This window comes from Tetrao urogallus (genome assembly GCF_951394365.1).
Source record: "Tetrao urogallus genome assembly, chromosome: 2".
Lineage (NCBI taxonomy): Eukaryota > Metazoa > Chordata > Aves > Galliformes > Phasianidae > Tetrao > Tetrao urogallus.
The window spans coordinates 10,671,629-10,688,363 of record NC_136814.1 but is presented as its reverse complement, the minus strand read 5'-3'; the positions used below and the strand labels follow the sequence as shown (position 1 = coordinate 10,688,363).

At 35.0% G+C, this 16,735-nt stretch overlaps 1 protein-coding gene across 21 annotated transcripts in view; it reads left to right on the top strand.

The window, feature by feature from the left end:
* NRXN1 (neurexin 1) overlaps positions 1–16,735 on the top strand; it is a gene marked incomplete at both ends in the record, with an annotated part of 632,844 nt that overhangs the window by 261,290 nt on the left and 354,819 nt on the right. The window lies entirely within an intron of this gene.

Below are 16,735 nucleotides of genomic sequence, written 5' to 3'. Positions count from 1 at the left end.
GCGATTTGCTCTACACTTTGTCATGACTTTACCTTTAGCTAATGTCATGTGTTGCAGAAGAGGTGGCACTTTGTGGTCTTCCTTGTATGAAATAAAGACTTTTTTAAAAAATGTCAGAATGTTAATAATATCTCAAGTTACTACTAAGCTAACATCTGTTTAAAAATATTGCAGAGACTGTTCATGCCATGACAGTTTTGAGGAATTGAGTAGCATAAGTCAAACTTTTTTATTTTCTGCTACATTAAAATAATGTTATCTTTATAAAACCTAGAAACACTCACAATTCCTTCACATGTCAATTAGAAAATACCATTCCTGAAATGTTGATTTTGTTTACCCTGAAATCACTTTGACGTGTTCTTCAGACATTCAAGTTTGCAAAATAAAATTGTCAGTTAAACAAATGGAATAAATGGACCTCTTAAACTGCATGTAGATTTATGTCAGTGTTAAGACCAACACTGCAAGGAAAATGTGTGGAAAACTACTGTATGGCTACTGTTGTTTCAGGTTTTGTTTATATGTAAGACAGAGGTGAGTGATGTTGGTTCAAATAGCACAAATCCTTCACATGTAGGGTTGCTTGGCATTAGGCGTTCTGTACAAATAACTCTTAAGTTGATTACTGCACAGCTCTCGTATACAAAACTAATGAGCTAATCCTTAAAAGCTACCTACAGAGAAATGCTTGAAAGACCATAAATTTCTCCCTTGTTAAGAGAGAGGTAGTTTCTGTTCAACTTTGGGAGACAAACGTTGCATAATGCAATGCTAATTTAAATATTCAACACTTATTTAGATATTCAAATCTTAAGTGAATTCTATTACACCTAATACAATGCTCACTTTTCTCCTTTTTTTACCCATGCTATTTTAAGATCAAATCCAACACGTATTTCATTATGTTCTGAAAATGCCATTTAAGTCATTTTCAATACAGCTCATAGATCTTGATCCTTTATAAATGACTCTGAGTTTCACACGGATTCAGGGTTGCATTGTTTCCATTATAATTTATGCTTTATAGTATGCAATTAAAAGAGCATTGAGTTCAGATGTACTGAATCAATTTTTTTCCTTGTACGTTTTTAGAAACAGAATATAATTCTATGAAATTTACATGACATACATAACAGATTTTGAATGACTAGTGAGCAAAGTATGCAAGTATGCTGTATGTCCATATTTTCACTCCTGCTGTGTTAAGACCTACTTTCTTGACTTAACTATAACACCCTGTTTTTCTAGTTCTAATGCTTCCAAAACTGTATCACCTGAAAATTTTTGGGCACCTGTAACTCTTGAGGCTTCCCATTTTTTATGCACAATGCACATTTTTCACAAGAGTAACCATCTTTTGTAGATTTTTCTGCATTGATGTTATTTCTGAAAAATGTATCACCTATATCTCTGTGAGTCAGCAGAACATGGCCAGGGGATTTATATTAATTGATATAGTAAATAATTTTAACTGCTGAGTGGTAAGGGACTGATTCTCATTTCTGGATCAGATGTTCTTTTTCCAATATGGAAAAAATTATGGTAAATTTTATTTTTTCCTATTGGATGCTGAAAAGTTGTTCAAGTGATGGCACGCATATTGCAGGGCAATTACAGTGCCTGTTCAATGCTACACAGCTTTTCTTCTGTAGGCTATGGGAGTAACCCCATCAATTTTCACTTTTACCCAAATGCAGTTCTGTTAGAAATGACTAAGAATGGCAGAACATTGGGAAACAAAGCAGTGAGTACTTTGGCAGCATATGTGTATACTCCAGGGAAAGTCCCAACTTGCTTTGCTAGCTGGGTGTCTGCTTCTCCAAATTAAGAGAAATTTCCTGAGCTTTGAGGCCTTTCTCTCTGGTAAAGTGCCCCTTCTCTTGTTGAGTTTGTTTGCACTCCTCCTTCTGTCTACATAGTAACCATCCATTCTTCATGTCCTTTATTTTTTTCTATTTTATTTTATTTTCTCACTATTTCATTTCTGTTTTTCCCTGCAGTCCTCTCTTGTTTCTTTCATTTGTACCATCGTTTCTGTACTTGCATATTCTGCAGAAGTGCAAACTCCATACGAGTAAGTTATTCTGGAATACCTACCTTCTGTTACTAAGCTTTTTTCTTGTCAAAACATCCTACAAAACCAAAGCATGTCAAGGAGCTACGTTAGATTATCCACAAATAACAGGAGAATTACTTGTTGAAAAGCCAACAACAGTGTTTAAGTGCAGCATATTTTCACACTACACATAGGTTTGGTAAAGTGAGAAGTCTTTAAATGAACACCCTACAGCCTTTTGAACACTAATGCTTGTAAGAATGCTTTTGGTAGCAAAGTCCAGAGTCTTCAGCTGTGCTCTTGTGGGTATTGCAAATTCTACTTCGATCAACAAATTGCTGATAAAAATGCATTAACTTCTCACTCTCTGGTGACAAGAACGACTAGAATGTTATTTCTTCCTTTCTTGTTGTCTTTGGCAATAGAAATTCATTAAATTGATGCAATATTGTTGCTGCCTTTAAAATACACGATTTTGTAATTGGTCTGTTTTCTTATACAATGCCTTCAAATTTTATCAGATGGTTTTTATCTTTGTTTATCATTCAGTATTGCTGGCAGCCTGCTAAAATATGCAAAAGATCTTTACCAGAGGGGATGTACAGCAAATCAATGGAGTACTTTCACTCTGAGTTCAGTCAGGTATTCTGCTCTGTTTGGGGCATGACAATACTTTGCAGATTAGAAGACATAAAAAGGAAGGCTATGTCTTCACTGGCCGGTCTCACTGGAGTACTTAGTTCCTCATCCTGAATCTTTACTAATCCCATCCTGTTCATATGTTTCTGTCACTCTGTGTGAACTGAGGCTGAAAACAACCAGGCCTGGGAAAAAAAACTTTGGAAACAAAGCTGCCTGTAAAACCACAATCGAGTGGAGTAGAACAGTTATGGGACAGCCCGTAGTTTCCATGGGCAGATGTAGAACCCTGATCAGAGAGAATCTTCAGATTCCTCGTTCCAGGTGACTATGCCATACAGCTTATGCTACGTATGATATGGTTTGCTTCCTGAAGATACAATGGTACAGCCAGTCCCCTTGTCCCATGATCTTTTTGCTTTTTGGAGTGAAGCAATGGCTGTTTCCTCTCGCTTGTGAACTGATTATGCTTCCAGTCCACTTGAAGGACAGCAATATAGCTTATGTCCATGCTGCTTAGAAAATCTTCATTTGTGCTTGCTTTTTCTTAGCCAGCAAAAGTGGAAATTGCTGTTGGTCTTTGGGCATATTGCCAATAAAATATAATTTCAGGTTCCTTTACTAGGAAATAGATGTTTTTCTTTCCATGTGTATGCTTTTTTTTTTTTTTTCTTTCTCTCTTCATTCTCTTATCTTTTTTCTTTCCTGTTAAGACCTACATTTTGTATAGGGCACTTTAAATATTATAATTAATTTAAAAGGATCCTCAGTAATTCAAATATATAATATTAGTATACGTGTGACTTTATTAAAGCACAGTTGTGTGCTCCGTAATTGCTCGAAGCAGTAAAAAAGTCAGCAGTAAAAGGCTAAAGACAAGATTATTTATGTGAATTTGAAAATTACTAGAATATGGAGACACACCCTAATTACAAGGTGAAAAACTAATTAAATATAAGATTCAGACTTACTTTTTAGCTCTACCATGTGCATTTTCAGAAACTTCAAGATTTTGCTACAAAGTATCATACTTCCCAGTATTTCAGTGCACCATTCAGTTTTACAAGGCCAGATAGAAATAATTTCCAATTTACTGTGTAGGTAGGGCTACGTGAGCCAAAAGTGTGGTGTGGATATATTTCAGTTGGCCCTTTGAACGTTAACATGCTGCCAAAATATAATCAGCAGAGCCCAAGGGCACAATCTGGAGTTCACTGAAGTTGCTCTTTCTGAAACGTGAGCCTGAACACTTTAAAGGGGAATGGGGAGCAAACGATAGTATGACAAGGGAAAACCTGAAAGATGAATAGGAAAGCAAAATGCTTCAAGCATATAACAGACCATTTTACCAGCTGATACAAAGCAATCTTTGGGAGGTGTGAGATCTATGTTAATAGATTTAATAGAATTAATAAATCCAGATTTATATGAAAGGAGTTATCTTTCATACTAGTCCTATCAGACTTTTCATGAAAAAGACTTTTCAGCAGTAAACTCAGTGTTTCCATTGTTCTTATAGCAAGAATCATTGGAAAGCAAACTTTTAATGAATAGCAGGTCCTAAATTTCTCTTATTCTATTTTTGAGAATTTCTTAAGCAGCATATGAAAGGAGGAAAACTTAATCACATTTCAGGACTGGTGATTGAAATTAACCTCCCAGTTTTTTTGTCGTGACAGAAGGTGTGCATTATAACCCATTCTCAGAGGCATAGTGAGCAATTATGTTCTCTTCAGGAGTACTGTTGCTATTATAGAATCATGGAATCACTTAGCTTGGAAAAGACCTTCAAGATCTCCAAGTTCAACCATAAGCCTACCAAGAACAATCAATAAACCATGTCATTTATTTAATGCTTTTTCTTCTGGAGAAGAATATGTAAAAACTCATGTGATGTCAAACACATGTTAGTAAATTGGTCTATGGTGGCAGTCGACTACAGTATAGCTTTGTTATTCATGGTCTCACAGGAACTAGCATGCTCATAAACGATTGGGCAAAGAGGAGGAAAGCAACCTGGTCTGGAGAGAGGTGTCCCTGCGTATAGCAGGGGTTGGAACTAGATGATCTGAAAGGTCCCTTCCAACCCATTCTATGATTCTATTATTCTGTTTGCAGATGTGATAAGAAAATAATAATAATAAAAATAAAGCTGCACATAAGCATTTTCTGAAGGGTTTCAGAATTCTGAATGATCGGATAGTAAAACAGTAGGTAGAATTCAATGTTAGAATGTACAATGTATTTCTAGAAAAGGTAATCTTAATGGTTAGAACGGATTCTGTTAGCACTGGGCTGACAAAATTGTGCAGTCATTGTAAATGGCGTTTGTAAAAGAGCCCAGTGTTCAGAACTGACCAGAAGTCCCAAAGGATGTTAGTAACTACAGGAAAAGGAGGTAAGACCAGATCAGAAAGCATTTTCAGGTTACTTTGCAGTCGTTCTGCATGTCTTGAATGTTGTGCACATTTTTAGTTTGTTTCACATAAGAAACTCAGATGAGTATTGGAACAAGATTTCCAAGTATGGATTGACTTATATATGTTGAGAAGCCAGGACAAGCTAGGAAAAACATATTTTTATAAAGATATGGCTATGCAGCTATAAAAAAAATCAAGAAGTTATTTAGTATGAAATTGAAATACATAAAAACTTCATGTGGTAAGGCAGTTAATGTAGTTCAAGAAATCTATGAAATGTTAGTCACTAGAATCTGTAACTATTAGGCTAGTAGTTACTATACAGTGGCAATTCAATGGCCAAGCTTTTATTAGTCACTACTGAAAGTGTAATACTGCAGAAAGTATAGTTGGACTTCTGGTCTCATCTGGCAAAGGCACTATTGTGTCTTTAACAGTATTTAATGGAAGAATAGTTGCCAGTGAAAAGAAGATTTGCATTCCATCTCTCTAAACTTTGTAATCAGATTCGTTGAAAATTAAAGGTAAAAATCCAGGCTATTTACAGTTAAAATCAGTCAAATAATTAGGGTAAACCATTGATGAATTCTGCTTTGTACGTGCCTAACATTGTGAATATTTTTTTACTTAATGCCAAGAGGCATTAAAAAGGAAATTTTGGTATTCAGCTCTTTTTAAAGAGAATCATTGCTAGTATTCTGTACTAAGGCAAAATAACTGTAACTCAGCACTGCACAGTTGATGAAGCTTCTAACTTTACATGTAGATTGGAAATGCTATCAGATTTCATCTATAAATACCTTTATTCATTTTTCACTTCATTGCTTAGAACTCTTTGAAAGAATAATGCAGTTGTGATGCTCATTTATTAATGCCTTTGTGGAAAACATTTAAATATGCTTACAAATTACAATTCTGTGGAAAAATATTGCAGTCTTTCTGTTATTGGATTACAGTTTTTTCAGTTAGTAAAATCTTGGAGGTTTTTTTTTTTTTTTTCCCCAAACAAATCTGCCTAAAAATATGCTAACATCATTAATATTTTAGTTCACAAATCAGTGAAGTATATTAATAATGATTAGGGCTTTTTTTCCAAATGGAACGCCTTTGTGAATCAATTCTGCAGTGCACATCTCCAGTACTTTTCAAGGAAAACCAAACAAATTGCCATCTCTCTGCAGGTAGGCATTGCTCTTCTGATGAGCACATCACATGTTCACCACTATAGTGCATAACTGGGAAGAATTTATCTAATGGCTGTTTGGGTGGGGTCTTTTTTTTTTTAACAAAATGAATGCATTAGAGATGCAGGAAAGAGATCAAGAATTGGAATTAGAGGGAATTAGATTTGAATGGGTTGTTTGGTTAGCACTAACACAATTGTTGAGCATTGCAGTAGGTCTAGAGTATTGTAAAGTGAGTTGCCAAGTTTGTTTCTCTCATTAATTAGTATTATGAATAGAACAGATATTATTAGAAGTGCTACTGATTGCAGTGGAAGTCAGATCAGATTGTGTTTCTCAGTTTGGTTGATTAAAAGAATGAAGCTGCATAGGAAAAATTCTACTCCCTCCTGCTCAAAGAAGAAAAAAGTAGTTACCAAATAAAAATTTAGCCTACATTAAAATGATTCTGATATATTACTACTGCTGGAACTCTGACATAAATCCCTGGTAAGCAATCGTTTTACTCTGTCAACATTAAGATCTATGAGATCTGATTACAGAAAGTGATAAAAAGTGCATGCGCAGAGAGCCTTTGTCTTTTCATATGTAGTGCTGTAATGCAGAAGTAGATTTCTCTGCCTATTTGTGTAAATAAAAGTTTTCAGGATTCAGTTTCTGTGCCATCTCTTGGCCAGTTCTTTATTTTACCTGGAGAAGATATAATGTAAGTATGCATTAGCTTTAGTTGTATGACTGTTTTGAAAATATGGGTTATTTTATCATTGCTTCGCTTCTCTGCAGTCATCATTGCATAAGTTTAACCTTGATGAAGAAGTCTAAGCAAGCACTTAGCTACAATATTACTCTTCATTAATGTTATAAGAACTGTAATTCATTTTTCAATGTACTTTACTGAAGAGCTAATAGTATTAAAAGCATCTACCTAGTGCATGTCACTGATGAGCAGTTTCCTATATTAAGAACACTTATGCTGTATCTAGCACATTTTGCCTTGGTGTCCATTAAAATGCATGAAACATCTATCATAACATTTTAAGCACTCGGTAGCTTATTACTGAAACCACATAACTGCTTACTTATTATCTCTTCTTGACAATGACTTTAACAAATTATATTCAGGTAGTTGTTAAAATTTCCATCCAAGCACATTTCTTTTTTTGGATGTCATGTCAAGAGGTTAATTTATGCTCCCTTACAGCTGATTTCTAGGCCTCAATCCATCAGACAAGTCTCTTCAAAGGAGATATTACTCTGTTGAGTTGAGACATCGAGATAAAGTTGGCTTTCTGAAATGCAGTCCCCTTTGGGAAGCGTGCAAAGAATTCTGCAGCAGTTATTTGTCTAGGCAGTACTGAAGCAACAAGGCACAAGAAGAAGACCAAGACGTGGAATGAGGAAAAACTATTAAAGAAAAAAAGGGAGCTGTGCTTAACATAGCTAATACTATTTCCCCTTCCCTTCCCTTCCCTTCCTCATTCATTTTGCTTTCTGTAAGATTTTCCTCCAAGGAGTGAAGTGCACGCATATGGAAACAACTTTTCAATAGTTAGAAGTTCTCTGTCATTTCTGTCTCTGCACTTTAAGTCTTGTATTACAAATAGTAAACTCAGTCTGGAAAAGAATGATCAAACAGGTAAGTCAACAATTCCATCTTTCACTCATGTGCCATGAGCTGTTTATGGATGACCTTTGGAAATCAGATCAGGAATGAAGAATACAAAGCACAAACAGCATGCTTACAGCATCTAAGGAGTTCTATTTTAGAACTCAAACTGAAGGTATATGTGAAGATTACCTGCTGAATTTTTCTTGTGCTTATCACTATAATATGAATGGTTCATGCCGTTTTTCTACATAAAATTATAGCAAATTTGAAGGCAATTTCCTAGGAGAGAAGAATACAGCTGTACAAAGCACTGGTTATCAGAGGAGGAAGTTTTGTTGCAGCTCCAGTTAATGTTTTACAGATGACAGACTTGGAAAGTCTGTTGACAAGCTAATCAGCTATGAATAAAACAGTACTAGCTAGAAAAGACTACAGTATGGATTCTTGATTTCATGAAATGACATAAATCAAGATACAAAGAGTGCTTTAAGAAACTGCAAGTAGTAACTTTTGTCAAGAAGCTGACTTGGGTTTTCTTTTCAATAATAAAACTGTCATTCACTGACAATGTGCACAATTCATAAGAGATAAGAAATGGCAAAAAAAACACATTTGCAATATTCTCTCAACATTGAAATCAATTCCATCTACTCAATTGTAAAAGTCATCGTGTTCTTGTGCTTTAGTTTTGTACTACAATGCAAGAGAAAGAGCAAAATAACAGACCACAGATAAAAGACAGCAAAAAGTGCTTGACTGTGTACCTTGTTAGAATGCAAATGCTTGACCAGCCATAACTGCAAAATGAAATTCCCCAACAGTTGCAAATGCACAGTGAAAAGTAAAACCAAAGATCACTACTGCACGTGTCACAGTTAACTAAAGCTTAAGCTGGAGAACTTACGTACGTGTCTTGGAAACTAATAAGAGCAGATGGAGTGCAACATGGATACAGAGTGAAGCTTAGTGTTACCAAAAAAGGCCTCATTTATAGAAAAGAAACATACACTGATCTACGGAGTAAGAAAGCTGGAAGAGTTGCTGTGAATTTTCTTTTAATACAATGCTACATATGCAAGTTGTCTGAAATAGCCTCAAATGTAAGCGGTGTCAGAGACAGCTTAGTGCATTTGTTCCTAACAAAATCTTCACTGGAATAAGTATCTGCTATTTTTGTACATCTTATTCTGGGGTCAAGAATCCGGAAAAAGTATGTCTGAAAAGTCCTATTTGTGAAGGGAAGAGAAGTTCCCTGCTAATTATTATTTAGATTTGTTTCTTAAAGATAAGGAATATTACACCTGACTTCTGTCAATTGCAAGGAATGCTTAAAGAGCACTTACAATAATTTTTTTTTTCAATTTTTTTTCAATACAATATCATACAATTACCATTTTATTTTGAAAGAAAAACAGTCTTTTTTTCATTATAAGAAATATTTGAAGAACTATCATTTACACTTCTAATAATATTGGAAGATGCAAATCTTTATATTCATGCTACTGCCAGTACACTCAGTTCTCTTTCCTGTTTTCCTTTTTTTCTCTTTGCCCATACCAAGGGCATCAGGAATCCTAACTCCTGAACACACAGTCTTGTGCAGCCAAAGTGGTGGCTCTTCAAAAGCTGAAAAGGTCTAAAAGCAATCAATTGTGCACTATTACACTGCAGTGAGGACAATTCACAGGGACCAAACTCAGGGCTAGAGGTGACATGACAGTAGTAATGAGGAAATACCCAAATCAGCAAAAATGTTTTTGCATATGTTCTGTGATACAGTTTAGGAATGTTCAGGAAAAAAGAAGGCTAAACTTGTATGCCTTCATTGTATAAGCTGGAAAAATCAGAGACTGATCCTATACCCATCAAAGTCAGTGGAGGCTGTTGTTTACAGAACAGAGTTCACCCTCTGTATTCATCTATATCTAATTTCTGAAAATAATCTGAAATGTCTATTTGAATGTTTCTTATTTTAATCCCAATTACATAGAATAAGCATAGAATCCAAGAGTAAGCAGTCTCAAGGAATTTTGGTTTTTGATCCATGATGATAAGGACATTTAAAAAGATTTAAGATAAAAGCAACAATTGCAAATCTTTGAACTGTATTCTCTTTACCTTTAAACAGGCTAAATGTTACAAAGTAGCATTTCCACTAAAAAACAAACACAAAATGAGTATGAGATTTAATTATTACATAGCTTAGATGTGACTTACGACATTAGCATTAAAATGCAACTATTTCCTAACAATAAATGTTTTTGAGAACTGTGTTGAGAAATGAGCTAGGTTAGGCATTTTGTAAGGCAATAAAAATATCAGGTTTATAATAACTGTGCCTTGGGATGAAGACACCTGTAAAAAAAAAAAAAAAAAAAAGGAGCTTATTCTTAAAATAAAATCACAGTCCATTTGTTTTTTCCTTCTGCTTAATCTAAAATACCGTGTTTAAGCTGTAGTGGTAAAATGAAATATCTAAGGTTTTGTTTTGTTTTTCAATTTTCATTTTTGCGTAAGCATAAAGGTAACATTGTTTATTAAAAAAAAAAAAAAGGTAAAATACTGAGAAGCATACTTAAATTGTACTATCTTTTAAAATGTACTTTAGAGTTTTGACACTCATGGCTTGATATAAATGGGCACAGTCAATGTCAAAATTAGAAAGACTTTTTGATGAAAGCTCTTTCCTCTTCCCAGTTGTCCGTGATAACATCACCAAAGTACCCCACGTATTCAAATTCTCAGGGAAAAAAAAAGTTCAGTAACGATTTTTTACTCCATTGGTTTTAAGAGGAAAGAAAGAGGGTGGGTTTAGCCGTAGGAAATGATAGTAATAGTAGCTTACTGTTAATAACAGGTCCTTCCACCTTTAGAAAGCACTTAGAGATCTACTATGGGTGACTCTACACACCTGTTTGTAGTATTTAATGCATTTATTAGCAATTTCATGGATCAGGAAGGAAGAATCAGTGATTAAGGACCAGAATTTGAAAGTTAGTTAGGTAGCTATCTCCTACTGAGATGCTTCTTCTAAGTCAGAATTCCTCCAGGTCTCTTAGGTTGAGAGGAAACAGCACTGTGTTTAAAGTTGTAAAGATGGTTGCAAAGCAAGGGGAAGTTGGTGGGTGTTTTGCTCTCCATTGCTTCAGATGCATAGAGGAATATTCTCTCTGTTTCTAGTAAACCCAGCACAGGGAATCATCCTTTTTTTTTTTTTTTTTTTTTTTAAAAGGAAAGGCCTACTTTGATTGTCAACTCAATTTTAATTTATTCAGTGCCTGTGTGTTTCTAGGTGAGTTGATGCAATGTCTCTGTTCAGGTTTTTTAGGTCCCTTCTTTCCTCAGTGGCTGAACTTTCTGACTGGTTTCTCTCACTGCCGGGTTTAGATGATGATCTCTCCAGGCTCATCTAATGTGATGTTCTGGGAACTGGGGAGCTGGATGAGAAAACCTCTTCTGAAACAGCTGCTTTCCTAATGCACTGCAGCAGCTTAGAGGAAATGAAGCTGAAGATGTTGATTTGAAAGTGTTGAAGTAGTAATTTTGTACTTTATTTTGTCAAAGCAAAATTCTTAAATGTATTCAAATTAATCTTGAAATCTTCCATTCTAGCAATGTCAATCTAAGGCAAAAAGAAGAAATTATGATTTACTGAAAGTCACACAAGTGGTTTGTGGAAGTGCATCTGCTGGGTCCCAATTCAAAGTTTTTATGTTTAGGTGTGCTTAGAAAAATTAACATAATTTAAGCCAGGTTATGGCTTTATAGCTTTTTTCTGTAATGCTGCAATTACGTGCAATTGCACTTTGAATGTACTGCAGGTTAAAAAAAAAAAGAAAGAAAAAAAAAGTTGTAGTTATTTAGCACAGAATTGTGCATGGAAGAATTTGCACTCACCTTACCTATAGCAAAGTTAATTGTCAAGTTCTACATGGTATCTGAAAACTTGCCTGAATATGTTCAGCAGTGAACTGGAAAAGCAAGAGCCAAGATCATTGACTTTTACTGTTCTTTTGTCCAGGGCCTTAGGATATTAATAAAGCCTTTAGTACCTTTAGCACGTTTTCTCTGATAGTCGTGATCCTTAGAGAATGGCTCAAAGAGAAACAGCAATGTTATTAAAAGTCCAGATACTTAGCTAGCTTCTGGTTTTTAGCCTTTAAAAGATACTTCTATTTCATTATTTCTGAGAAGATGGAAAATAACCGTCCTTAGGGCTGTTTGTGTTTCACTTACTTAGATGTGACTTACAACATTAGCATTAAAATGCAGCTATTTCCTAACAATAAATGTTTTGGAGAACTGTGTTGAGAAATGAGCTAGGTTAGGCATTTTGTAAGGCAATAAAAAAATCAGGCTTAACCTCTCAAGTGCTCTGAGTTCATGTAGCTGTGCTTGCAATTTCAAAACTTATTTTTCAGAAGATATATAACCTAATATATGGTTATTAACAAGCAAATCACACTACAGATTTTGAACATACATATGTGTATTCTATGTATAACTGATATGGCAGTGAAGTCTATGCCAAGGAAGGTGCAAGGACTTACAGCTCAGAAGTTCACTGCTTTCTGATGTTTCCTTCTCCACCAAGGTGAAAATTAAGTAATGGTTCTGGTACTATTTATAGTGAATAGACTTTCACTAGACAGTGGTTTATCATTAGCATGTTTTTCAGCAGTCACCAAGAAACCAAGTGTTTAATCAAGTAGGTCTGTGTATGTTCTGTCCCTGAGACTTGATCTACTGACCATGTAAATACTTGTGTCAACAACAGTTACTATCTCATAGTTCTGAAGACATTAATGGATAGATGTAAGCCCTGTAGAGCCCAAGTTAGAAGCTTTTTGAGGCAATAGATAGAGAATGTGGGGAGAAGGGAGATGCTCAGCAATTCAGATTGTGAGCAGGGAAAGTAGTTCCCAGAAAATAGAGAAAAAAGACAGCCAAGAGACTGTAGAAAACCTTTTGTATTCAGACTTGGTTGAAGTCTATTTTTCTATTTTTTTATATGCTACTATGGACCATTCACTATGTATGCTGCCTTTCCTTACTAGTGTAGTATCAAATGCAGTCAGTTTATGGGTCGCTCGTTTAAAGGAAGCCAACAGAATTTTTGACCTTCCTTAGCTTTCTGCATTTCCATATGAGTGCACATGCAGAAACAGTTTTCATATTATTTCAGTTGTTCAGAATGATGTGAGAAAACCCATTCTACAACTGGAGGGAAGGCTGATGAAAAATGTTAGCACCTTTAATTTGCTTTGTTTTAATTTCCAAAATCTCTGGTTTTGTTTTAAAATGTAACAAGGATGCTCTTAAATTTACAATACATTAGTTAAATTTTAAAAGGCAATTTTCCCTTTAATAAAGATATTGTGGGCTGGAACATGGGGATCAAGTGCAGATGTGTTTCGTTGATATGATTCAGTGAATGTACTGTTCTTGTGGAAGTATCTGTGCCTAGAAGAGAATACAGCTGACAGAATTTCTTTGGCCTGTGATATGACTTCCTGTGGTTGATGCCAATTTGTTTTAAACGATAAACTGACACACACTGTTGATCTTTAAAGGGCAACTAAATTTTTCTATTAATAAGAAACATGCATAGTTGAGCAGTTGCTGGATGATGCATACAGATGCAGTCATTTAAAATACAGTTTATTCAGTGTATTAATTGGCTTTTTAAATTAGAGTTTGTAAATAAATGGGTCAGAAGACCAGAACTGATTTTGCAGCCAACCACCACAGAAAGGATAACAAAGATTAAGAGGCTTTCTCCTATCTGTCTGTGTCTCAGTGTGTGGTTCTGGAGGAATCCTTCCTGAATATTTTCCATGTTCCAAGCTTGTCTACTTACTCCCTCAAATTCAAAATGAAAGTGCTGCTTGATATTGACTGTCATGACGTGTATACTTGTCTGTTAGCAAACTTGTCTGAAACCACTAACATTTCTTACATTAACCAGTAAACTGATGGAAGTAGTTTTTCTACAACTGCAGTTCAGTAGGTTGGTCTAGCATTTCCTGTATCATACAGCCTCCCTTCCAAGTCTCCGATTAATTAGCCTTTCTTTTGATATTTCATTGTTGATGCCTGCTTTTGATCATAGAATTTAATAATTCAAGCAAGTTTGGTACATGTTTTGCTGGTGATTGATGGTATCATAGGAGCCAATTATTCCCATCCTGATTCAAACAGTTTTGGATGTGTGAGCTGAAAAGGCTCCCCACGAGCTAGTACACAGAACAGGAATCTCCAGAAAATATTTGGAACATTTAGCCTACTGGAAAATTAGGCTTTTCTTTTGGAGGTTTATTCTTCTTTCTTTATTTGAAATGAGAAAACCAAAGTAAGCTAAACTAGAACCATATAATTCTCTTCACTGATTGCCTCAGTAACGATACAATTTAGGGTGTTTGGGACTTTACATTCAAATGACTATAGAAAACCTTTTGTCCTCAGAACTGGTTATAGTACTTGGTTTCATAATGAATTGCATCATCAAGATTCGTACCTCTATCATCTGGCTGCACAGTCTGCATTTTTCCATGAAGAAAAAAAAAAGTTCTTTGTATTTGTATTAGCAATTACAAATGCTTTTGTAGAGATGTGAAAATTTTACTGGTGTGGTGGCCTGTGAGCAAATATGGGATCTGTACATGTGCCTATATTTGTTTGCTTGATACTATGTACTTACTGTAGGCATACATAAAATCTTGTAGTTATTTAAGCTTTTAAAAAAGAAATAGATGAATACATATTGAAAGGTGAATAGACATTGATAACATATTTTTTTTACTTAAGCAAGAGGAGACATTTAATGAATTTTTGCATGTTACAACCTATCTCTGAAAGGACAAGTTTAAAATATGATTAAGGTATTGATATCAGAGATAGTCAGTAAGTGCTGGGTACATGAAACAAATGGACTCTCTTGTATCTAGAAAGTAAGGAATGAGTTCCTGAGGAAGGACAGCATGGGGAATACATTAGGATTAGAGACAGAGAAGAACAAATAGAAAACACAGAAAGAAAATCTGTTTGAAATTTTTTTAACTAACACTCTTTTGTTTCTTCCTATACCAGACACAAAGAAATAGGTCAATTCTTTCTTAAATACATCAGCACTTTCTGCCAGTGTGAGCTTAATGAAGTAAATGGAATCAGATTCATGTGAAGTCATAAGACTGACAAGTCAGTCCTTTAGTGGACTGAGGTTTGCAGTAAATTCACTTTAAGCTAAAGCACTGTAAACCAGGACAGAAAAAGTGTTTGAACCATTATGACCTGAATAATATTATGTTCTAAATTAAAATTCAATATATTTGAAAATTGTTGAAGAGTACTGATTTAAACTGTTTGAGTTAGCCAACATTGCCTAATAAAAGAATAAGTATTTTCTACTTAGTCCTGGCATGGTAACAAAGGATCTCCTTGAGTTTCTGTGCCTAGGTGTGCTTAACCATTTGAAAAATTTGTCCTAACAGTGCTAACATGCACATTTGCTACTTTTATACAAAGTATGCTCTAAAAGGCCAGAAATGCTTTAAGTGCATTGTTGCCATCATGCATCATACCTGATTGCATGCTCTGCAAGTGAAGGCAATTCACAGGTAGTTCTCATCTGAGTTACCATTTAGAGAGTGATTGCAGAGAAAATAAACTTGGGAATGCATTTATTTTTACAAGAAAAACATACAAGTCTCTAACCATTAAAAGGTAATAGACATAATTGCCTATGTGAGCATGAACAACCCAGTAGGATTTGATATTCATACACACTAAGGCTCTTTTACATGAATGGAAAACAATACAAGTTGTTAATGTGGGTTGCAATCATAATCTTTTTAATGCTTTTAGGTCTTCCATGTGAAATAAGGGAGATTAAGTAGTCCAGCTCCTAAGAAGTAGAACAAAGAATGAGCTTGACCAATAAAGGAAGGAGTAAAGTATTTAGTAGCATTAAATGAACTATTTTATTTCCACTGGAATTTTTACTGATTTTATGTGATGGTTTACTGCAAGTCTATTCATTGTCTTCCAAATCTAGTTTAAAACCCCTTCAACTGAAGTCCCCAGTAAGATATAGGATAATAAAAATTTCTCAGATAGCATTATTGACTACCTCTGTATGACTGTATCCAAGAAGAATATTACTTGCTTAAGCTTTATGCAAAACTGGTCTTTCTCTTGTTGAAGAAGCAACTTAGTTCAAGTAGCTGACACTGGTGAGTATGCATGCATCTCTTTCTGCTGGATTTGTACCCTTTCCCTAGCCTTGTGCAAATATAGAGGATTAGTCACGAGCATAGAGAGAAGGCAACATGATATTATTAGAATCTTGCTGCCTTTGCTGTAGCCAGTGTTTTTATTCCAGAAGATATCTTGACAGGCTCAAAATAACATACAATTATACTGCTCTGTGTGCAAAAGCAGAGCAAGCAAACATAACTGAAAAGAAATGCTGGTAGATGGTGTTAAAAAGAATTTCGGACAAAAAAATGTTATGTACACAGAATAACAACATCAAGCTGTTAGTGGCTTTTTTGCTCCATGCAGTCCTGCATGCTGACGGGTTTTGATTTTTGAGAACATCTTATAGTATTCCTATCAATAAATCCCTTCCATCAGAGTTAGACTGTATCAGTTGAAAAGGAATCTGAAAATAAATGTGGGAGAGTTTCAGAACCAGTGACATACCCCTTTTTGAAAAAATGTTGACATAGAATATAGTCATCTGGAAAATTTTAGTGGAGTTAATGGCCTGAGTCGGTGCAGTCCTGAAGTTTTCATGTAAAATGTTACTTCATTATACATCTTT